The 10071-nt window shown below is 34.6% G+C and overlaps 1 long non-coding RNA gene across 1 annotated transcript in view; it reads right to left on the minus strand.

Annotated features, from left to right (window-relative positions):
- Positions 1–6899: 6899 nt before the first annotated feature.
- The window catches only part of LOC111730728, a 29840-nt gene continuing 26668 nt past the window's right edge, over positions 6900–10071 (minus strand). Inside the window, exon 4 of the long non-coding RNA XR_002776801.1 lies at positions 6900–8708. This is a non-coding gene — a long non-coding RNA (uncharacterized LOC111730728). The remainder of the gene's footprint in view (positions 8709–10071) is intronic.

Genomic DNA, 10071 nt, shown 5'->3' on the forward strand with positions numbered 1-10071 from the left:
TAGTGGCTTCTCAACTTGTCACTTCGTGGATACAAATGTGTCAAGTTAATATCTGATCTTTCCAGAGTCATGTGATCACGTGGCTTTCTTGTCCAGTTCTAATGAGAAATCTGACACACTCTGTGATCATGCTGTAATTTTCAGCTAGGGAAACCTAGCTGAAAACACCATTGTCTTCACACAAATAATCTAGAATGTCTCCCTTTCTTCCATTCATAAAATAAATGGTTATGCCAGTTTGAGGTGTAGAACCATGAAGAGAATGAAACATTACGCTGTCAGCTGAAGCAATGAAAAACATGTACATTATCTGTTCTGAGTAGTGATATTCAGGCACACAAGCTGGTATTTCTTATTATAGTTTATACATTTTCACTGTTTTAAAAGAATAGCATGTGTTTTATTGTTTTTAAACCAAACAATAGAAAGTGTACGATGTTGTCATATAACCAGCAAACTGACAGCCTGGGACTAGGAGAAAGGAATTGGTGCTTAGCGTTATGATTTAGGGTCTCAGAAAATAAAGTGAGGAAAAATTAATGAGTGAAATTATAGATTGTACAATATGCTATTTTCTTTTCTCCATAGTTGTAAAGATTTCATAATTTCACAGTTTGGGTCCATGATCTCTTTTACCTACAACAGCCATTTTAACATAAGCATACGGGGAATTCGGAATTATTTACTGCCACTTTGGGAGAAAAAAAAAAAAAAACAGTATCTTAACTTTTGTTCTCTATAACATTTACCCAACAAAAAAGATAATAAAAGCAAAGCAAAACAAAATAAAAAACACTGAAATATCTGCCTTTTATCCTTGGTACAGTATAGCCTTTTGTTTAAACTTAAGACAACCTTGAAAAGTTTGTTAGATTATATTTACTGAGTCTTTGTGAAGAATGAAGAAGTTCAAATATGTACTTCTTTCATTTTTATCACTAGGAAAATCACACTTTATTCAGCCTAGTCACCTCACAGTTATACAGCTTTCTGTTTATATAACTTCATTTACTTCAGAGCTTCACAGTCCCTTTTTCATAAAGTAAATGTGTCTATTTTACCAATCCAACAACTGAGAATTTTAAACTGGTATTTCTTATTATAGAATATACATTTACATTTTCCTAAAAGAATATCATTGTTATTTTTGCTTTTTAATTCAACAATAAATATTCTTATAAAAGGACTTTTATTAAGCAATAAAGTGACTAAATAATATGTAAGAGTATGGTTAAAACAAATATTGCAATTAGAAAGAAAAGTTCAGATAAATGGTCTATAAAAAGAGCTTTACTAAGAAGACTTCATTGTAAATGGAAACTATCCTCTACTAGTTTATATTGAAAAGAATGGCAAGGAGACAGAAGAATGAGATTTAAAGAAAGAAAACCTCAGTTATAGGTCTTTTGAGTAGAAGCATAACCCAGTTAGTTATTTAAGTTACCTCATCCCAATTTCTCGTCTTTAAAAATCTGCATCTACCCCACGAGAATAGAGAGAATAGATATTAAAGTGCTATTAACTTATAAAGCATCATAAACAGGCAAGTTACTTTAATTATTTTTGTGGCTTTACAAAAGTAAATATCTTACATCCAAAAATACATTGTTAACTTCTATTTCTGAAGTCAAAATGTTATCTCTCATAAAATTTGTATATAATGCATATCACTCCAGATAGCAAGAAAGTCTTAGCACATAACATGGTAGAAGGGATACTGTTTATGTAGTCTAAGCTACCAAAATCTTGCCAGTTGGGATCCAACTGGTTCAGATATAGATCCACAATAATCGAAGTTACTTAAGGCATGACTGTAAAAAGAGAAGAACTAACTGAGTGACTAAACTTACATTCTGAAATCTAGAACTGCAGACACCTTAGTATACAATTGACGGAAGTACAGGTAAGCACTGCAAACTATAAATGATCCAAAGTGGTATTTTGTCATTGACTACCTCCCCTCCTGCTAAGTCACTGAAGAATTAATAGGGCTGGGAGAATTTTTAAATGTTCCATGTTTCCTTATATTTCTGTCTTTCTGACTTGATGATCTTTCTGTGTCCCCCGGTCTATTTTGCACTGATTCAATTATATTCACATTTCTTTTTCCTTGTAACAAAATAGAGAAAATTTTAAGTCTCTCTAGAATTGCTCCCAGTTCGGGCTTCAAAGAGCAAAGTCCTCATTAACTCTATTGCTAAGGAGATTATATCCTCCAACAGTTTCAGAAAAAATGTCACTGCCATTGACTTATCTTCCCACTTGCCCTTCAATGAAACTTCTCTATTTTCGAATACTTTAGTTGGTGTCATGCAGCCTGTTACGCTGTGACATTTGAAGTTTTGGGGTTTTTTAATTACTGTCTTTTAGGGTAGGAAAAAATTGTCTAGATTAATTTTATCTGCAAAGGATTTTCTTTTCGTAGAAAAAGGATGCCAAGACACTCCTAATCACAGCAGCTTGAGACTGTATTATTTACTTCTTCATGCCTTCCATTATATATCTACATATGTCAAATTCTTAAGAGATCTGAATTCTGATATTTGCCAAAAGATTAGTCATCAACCCAGTTAATAAAATGTATAATAATAATAATAATAATAATAATAATAATAAACCTAGCTAGACTCTTAGAAGCTCAAGTTTCACAAATAGAAAACAAGAAAAAGAAAAGACTACTCTACTAATATTTGGATACTCTCACACTATTTCAAAAATAAATATTTTTAAAAATCAAAAGTAAAAGGTAAGAAAAAATTTGCTATTCCTTTTAAACTTTCATTTTATGAGCTTTATCTATTGCCAGTGCTATAGCCATCTCTCTAATAAAGCATCTTGTCTAGCATCAGCCAAATAAAAGGCTAATATCTATTTTATAAAAATCAGTTATTAATAGCTGTTTGATTTAGCTTTAGCTAAGGCCAAGAAAACAGAATCCTACTTTGCAGCTTGTGTTTCTACTTGAGGTTTTATTTTTTGTTTTTGTCTTGTTTCTTATTAAATTGTATCTATTTATCTCCTATGCCGCATCTTCCTTCTGTACATGGTAATGGTATGTTGTCAATTATGCTATTTGTCATTCTTGCTCAAGACCACAGAAAGTCACCTACTTCTTAAAAGCCTTAAGAACCCTTCAAGATTAAAACCTGGCAGAAAACTCCTCTCTCCAGATATGCATTTTACAATCCATTATTTATTATTGTTGCTTGCTCACTCAGAATGTTGTTCTTTATGTACTGCTGTGAGCAACATATATGTTCCAAACTCATTATCTTTTTCTCTTTGTCTACCCAAACCTATAACCCAAGAGAAGACTTTCATTTTCTGTACTTGAGAGAATGCCTCTGTGACCAGATGAACAGCAGGTCTGTTTTAAGTACTCAACTTTTGAGCTTAAAATGTCTAGGTACATGTCATTCATGGCAATTCATAAATAAACCACTCCTGTTTCTGATCTCTCCAGGATCTTAATGTCTGAATGAGTTGTCCCAGAGAGAAAATAATAAATGAAACATCAGACAAACTGCTCTCCAGCTCTCTTAGCTCATACTAATCTTTATTGTTCCAGACACTCCCAATATATATCAGCAGAACCAGAATCAAGACACAGAGCTCTCCTTCACAATTTTAACCACAAAGAACATTTTCTCCCTTACACTATTTCTAAAAGTTACATGTTTCTCCACTAATGTTTTTTTTTATTTATTATTGGGGAGTCACAGATAAGTAATTGTCTTTTCTGAACCATGAAATGTATATTGTCTAACAGCCTGAAAAATAAGAAAACAGAAATAAAGGTCACAAAATGGAAGGGGTACACAAGAAAATCAATTCTAATAACATAGAGTGTGTGTCATTTTAATCATTCTGCTTTAATTCAACTACTGACCAAAATCACTGGATGCCTATCTTACTTACCAAGTTAAACAATTTTCCAAATAGCCTTTTGAATGGAAAATTGTTGCTATATATTTTAGCCGAAATAAGCTGTAGTTCAATTTAAAGAAAACAGTGATGGTAGAACTGATATAGCTGCCAAGTGTAAGATGTTATATATAAAATTTATTTTAGGAAAAGATTTAAGATCTTTTTAAGACAGTTTTATCAGCCCAGTCTCAGATAGTGAGTTTAAGGAATCAGTTTTATGAATAAAATTATTATCCATAAAAGTAAACTATTTTGGCCTCTCAATAAGTTACCTGAATAGCATGTTCTGCCTAGAAAAGAACCTAGTTAAGTAAAGCTTTTCACACATTATCTTGAATACTAAAGTCTGTCATCATTCTTTTTTTGAAAACAAATAAAATGATAATTATATAAAATCAGGTAAAATAAAAATAATTATAATTTATTTTTATAGAATAAATTCAACACAAACTGAGATATATTATTGGATAATTAATTACTAGAGACAAAGCCAAATTATACAAAATTGACATGAAATTGACAGCAATTTCTGCCGCTCCTGTATTTGTGGTTCAGTCATTTTTAAAAGTTCATTCTATTGAGTAATCCATTATAATAGCCCATATATATTTTTGTCTTGTCTTAGAAAGGTAAAATAGAATTCAATTACGCATTTATTCAAAATCTTTCTCCTCTTCTTTGATATTTAGCAGGAGCCTAGCTCTTAATAGTCCTTAATAAATATATTGTATTTGCCTTCTAAGTTAATTATCAAGTACTGAGCATTTTTTATAGAGAGGTATAATTAACACAGCCCTTTTTTACTAAAACTGTAATTGTTGTGGTCAATTTTCCTTAGTGTCTACCCTTTATTGAGCATTTACTATGGATTAGGAAACATGTGCATCACCTATATGCTCAGTTCATTTCCCACAACAACCATAAATACCAAGGGTAATAAGCCCAGAACTATGATTTAACTCCATATTTTTTCTGACTCTAGATGAAGTTTTAGCGCCAGGTTTAGACAGACTAAAGCAGTACCTGGAAAGGGAATCAAGGGCACTAGAGTGTTGCAGGGCTGTGGGGTGGAGAGCTGGAGAAGGATTCTCTTTGGCACTCTTATGTATGCCTTTATGCAGCTCCTTCCTCCATCAAAAAGATCATCCATTATCTATTGCCCCAACAATTCTATGTGACCAGCTACCCCCAAAACTCTCATTGAAAACAATATGAGTTTACAAGTTAACAATTTGGGTGGGGTGGGGTTGGGCAGGGCGGTTCTTTTGGGGTGAACCTGGCTCATACGCAGGTCCGTGTTGGCGAGGACAGCATAGTGATGGAGCCATGTGTCCCCTCATTCTTCAGGAGGCTAAACTGGTGAACACAGAGAAACAAGCAAGGGGAAACCTGAAAGCACAGGCACTCTACAAGCCTCTGCTTTGTCATATCTGCTTATATCCCATTGGACAATGCAAGTCACATGGCTGATACAGAGTCAAAGTGAAAGGGCACAGCACAGCTACATGGCAAAAGGTTTGAATACATGAGGTTGAAGAATTGGGTCCATTAGTGAAATCAATATACCAGAATCTACAACTTTTAATCTTATTTCTGAAGATTTCTTTCACTTTTTTTTCTAAGGCCATGATTCCACAAGAACCATCATCTACAATAAGCATTAGATGTACCTAGAACAAATGACTTCCAGTACTGCTGGGAATCCATCATCAAAGAAGCATTTGTTACTTTGCTACCCAAAGGTGATATATGAACCAGCAGTATTGACACCTTGTGGCACCTTGTTACAAATTCAGAATCTTGGCCCACATCCCAGGCCTACTTGAATCATAATGTGCAGTTTAATGATGTCCAAGTGTCTTGTCTTAACATTAAAGTTTGAAAAAAGGTTGGCTGTTAGATTTAGAATTCTGTTCTTAAGTTTGTTCTTAATTGTGTTTGCTAAGGAAACAAACTAATATAATTAGAATTTTTAACTGTAAAAATGGGGAAAAAAGGGGTTTAACTATCTAGTAATAACTAATTTTTAAATAAGCAAAAGACTTGACACTTTACCAAAGAATATATACCAAAAAAAAAAATCTATAAGCCCAGAAAAAGATGATTAGTACCACTAGTTATTAGGAAAATGCAAATTAAAACCATACTGAAACTGTTACTGGAAGCCCAGTGTTTTTTTCCTTGATCTGCCTGCCCGTGCACACTGGCCTAATGAAATGAACAAGCAGGAGTTAGCAGAATAGAAAAAAAAAGTTTAATATTGAATTGGCCAATATGAAGACAGGGAGTTTATGCTCTAAAAATCTGACCCCCTGATGGTGTACAGATTACAGATTACATAGGGCAAAATCACAAAATACCATGGGTTAGGGCGCATGAGGTTATGGAAGAGTAAGGGTAAGGGTAAGAAATCATTTCTTCAGGTCTCGAGGACAGTTTCGAGGTGTATCCTGGCATCCCTCTGTCTGGTCTCATAGGAAAGTAGTCAGAGGTTCATTCTACCTTAGGGCTCAGGAGCTGAAATATAACATAGGTCAAGATGTTACCTTAGCCTGCCAGAGGTTCAGACAGACTCGGTGATTATTAGTCAGGTCTGGGTTACTGCCTTCTGCTGCCTTGGAGGTTGCCGATCATCCAGAGGAAAGGCTAGTTCTCTGAGGGGGGGTGGGGGGGTATATGTAAAGACAAAGTGATATGATTTCTAGAGCTAAGATTTAAAACTAAATTTAATCAAAGTCATAGGGGCTCTCAGTTCAAAACCCACTATAAGGATCGACATATAAGAGGCTGAAATGATTCGCAAATATGTGGAGCATCTGGAACTCTCATAAAACTACCTTGGAAAGCAATTTAGCAGTTTCTTATGAAAGTAAACTTTTACCTATCCTATGACCCGGCAATTATAATTTGAGTACATACACAAGGGAAATGAAAGTATATACCCACAAAATAACATGTACATAATGTTCATAGTAGTTTTATTCATAATAGCTAAAACTGGACATAATTTAGATATCCATTAACAGGAGTAAGAATAAGCAAAATGTGGTATATTCACACAATAAAATACTCAGCAATAAAAAGGAGTGATACACAAACATACATGTATCTCACTAATATTATGTTAGCGAAAAAAGCCAACTACAAAAAGCACACATTTTATAATCCCATTTATCTGAAACTCAAGGTCAAAAAAAAATGAATTTATGGTTAAAAAAATAAGCATAGTGGTATCCTGGGTGGTGGTGGGAGGTGCAGTGTGGATTCATCATAAAGAACAAGAGAGACCTTTCTACAGAGATGGTGAGCTTTTGTATCTCGCTTTGGAGATTGGTTACACAGATGAATATAGTTGTCAAAAATATATTGAACTTTGTGCATTATATTGTTTATAAATTAAACATAAAGTGTTTATCCTTTCATTTTTCAAATCATATATTCTCATATATCATCTCATCTGCAATAACCCTGTGAAACTGGCAGGGCAGGTATTATTATGAACTTTACAGATAAGGACATTAAAGCTCAGAGGATGTGACTTGCTAACGTCTCCTGATTGCCTGTAGGTCTTTGACCACTATTTCATTTTCTTTACTCTGTGTTTCCATTTCCCCCAGCTGGAGTGGGAGCAGGGCCATAAGTTTTGAAATAGAAAAGAGTTCATGGATTTAATAGTGCTGAGAAGAACTTCTCTGCTGGGATAGTACAATCCGAATACTAAGCATAGTCTTTGCATATCAAATATACACTTTTTTTCTCTTGCCCACTGTTCTAGAGAATAAGGAAACTTTCCAAAGAGGGAACGAGAAAAAACCATAGAAAAAGAAGACTTGTTGCTAGGGGAGCTGGCTTCCTTGTTTGGCTTGGAACTACTCTTCTCTTGGTTCCTCAGAGCCTGGGGGAAAGATAAACATTTTCAACCAGCACTAAAAGACCAAAGGGAAACCACAAAGCCCTGCCTCAGAGCCAGCCTAAAGAGAGGGAGATCGAAAAAAACTATAGTGGGAACCATGGGTCAGGCCAGTCAGTGTGGTTGGTGATTTCTATAGCAAAATATCAGCAAGGGAAAAAAGGGGACAGACGAGACTGTGGCCCGGCTGCCAGAGGTCAGGCCCTAGTTCTGCAAAGGACAGTTTCTCCAGGCTCATAGGCAGCTTCCGAATACCAATACCATTCTCAGCCCCCTGGCTGAAACTCTAGACCCATCTACATGAGGCTGAGAGATTTACTTATTTGCTGGTGCTAACATAGATATGAAATTGATTATATGCATATAACACACTGAACTGTCCCTTGCAGGAGAGACTGCTGATTCAACAAGAAGGCATCCTCACAATTCTTATCACAACTAGAATTACTTGTGCCTACGTAGTAAACTGTATATCGTTCACCCACAGTGTTGTTCTGATTCTTCTCAATAAAATCCAAGCTAGAGTTTGCTATAGAAAAGACATGTGTTTATAGGGAAGGGAATGGTGTGAAGAGAAGTGGTTGCCGTGATAACTGAAATGTGGATATAAATTAGCCCAGTGTGTCTCTGCACTGGATGGATGCTTGTGTCATATCTGGAGATTTTGATAAAATGTCACCATGCCCAGGTCTCACTGTCCAAGATTCTAATTTAGTTGGTCTGAGTGGATGAAGAAGGGAGAGATGTGCGAATCGCGAAAGCTACACAGGTGGATCTAATGTGTGGTCCAGGGCTGAGAACTACTGGGTCAGGCAGAGGAGAGAGGATACTTATTCGGAATGAAGTCCAAGTGGGTTGGTGTCAACGACTCCTACAAAAAGAAGAAAAGCATTCAAAAAGGGTGTTTCACTTTCAAATCAGATGGAAAATCAAAGGTAGAGACACCAGAAACCCCAAAGCCAAGAAACTCTGCCAAAGGAAGATAAAACATGACCCCACAGGGCTTCCATTGCTTCAGTCTTTGCTCCCAGCACATCTAATTCTGCTGCCACTTCTTATGGGAAATAAACATGGACTCGAAATATCGGCATGGAATCGCTGGGTCAGTTATTGCCACACATCCCATTCTATTTTACAAAATAGTAAACAGCAGCTTTCTGACTTTGAGTCACCTTGATCCAAGGTAAGCTCCAAGTACCATACTAAAAAATGTTCACTTTACTGTTTCTATATTCCGTAAAGTAGCATATTCGTATCCTACTAGCAATCAAAGAAATATAAATGACAATAAGATAATTTTAGAATCAGATTAGAAGAGATTAAAAATATAAATATCCAGCATTGGCAACAATAAGGGAAAGAGGCTTTTTCTTACTCTACTGTTAGAAATCTAAATTTATGAAACTTCTCTGGAGGACAACATTTTTTTAATTTCAAGAGAAACTATAAAAGTTCAGAAAACATTTGATCCAAAATCCTCCCTCTGGAAATTTATCCTAAGGAACTAATTATGATTACATACAAATACTTACTTATCAGGGTGATCATAACATTAGAACAACCTGATATTAATAAGGAATTGAGTAATTAAGTCACTAAATTTATTCCATAAAAAATGTGACATGATGAAGTAAAAATATATTTTATACAATTAATATATGATTAGACAATGATATAAATATATGATTAGACAAGGTCATAAAGCAGAATGTACGACACAATTGCATTTTTGGTAAATATATATGCATAGAAAACAGTGGAGCTCGACAACAAACTCTTGGCAGTGATTATCTTCATGATGAAGCACTTTTTCCTTTTGTACTGTATATTTTTGTTATATTTTAAAACTTGAATTTAATTTTGTCTTCCTTATATTAAGACAAATGCTTGAAAGCAAATAGAAAAGACTAAGTGTTATATGGCAAAATATTAATAGTTGAGATGCAGTCTTTGCTTATCAGAATTTTTAAGATTTATAACAATGACTATGTATTACTTTTATAATAAAAAATGCCCCCAAGTAATTTTAATTACATACTTACATAATCTAAGAGCTTTTGGAATCTTCAAATAATTCAACTATTAGAGCTTTTGTATTTCCTTTATCGAGCCCCAAATTATTTTTAAAAACAACTGCAAACCAAAACACTAAGCATTAACACAAACCTAATTTAGTTTAAGAGAGGAAGAATCTACACAGCTGACAGTCTAGGTTTTGAGAATTCTCCTTATCA

This window comes from Pteropus vampyrus, unplaced genomic scaffold (genome assembly GCF_000151845.1).
Source record: "Pteropus vampyrus isolate Shadow unplaced genomic scaffold, Pvam_2.0 Scaffold332, whole genome shotgun sequence".
Taxonomy (NCBI): Eukaryota; Metazoa; Chordata; class Mammalia; order Chiroptera; family Pteropodidae; genus Pteropus; species Pteropus vampyrus.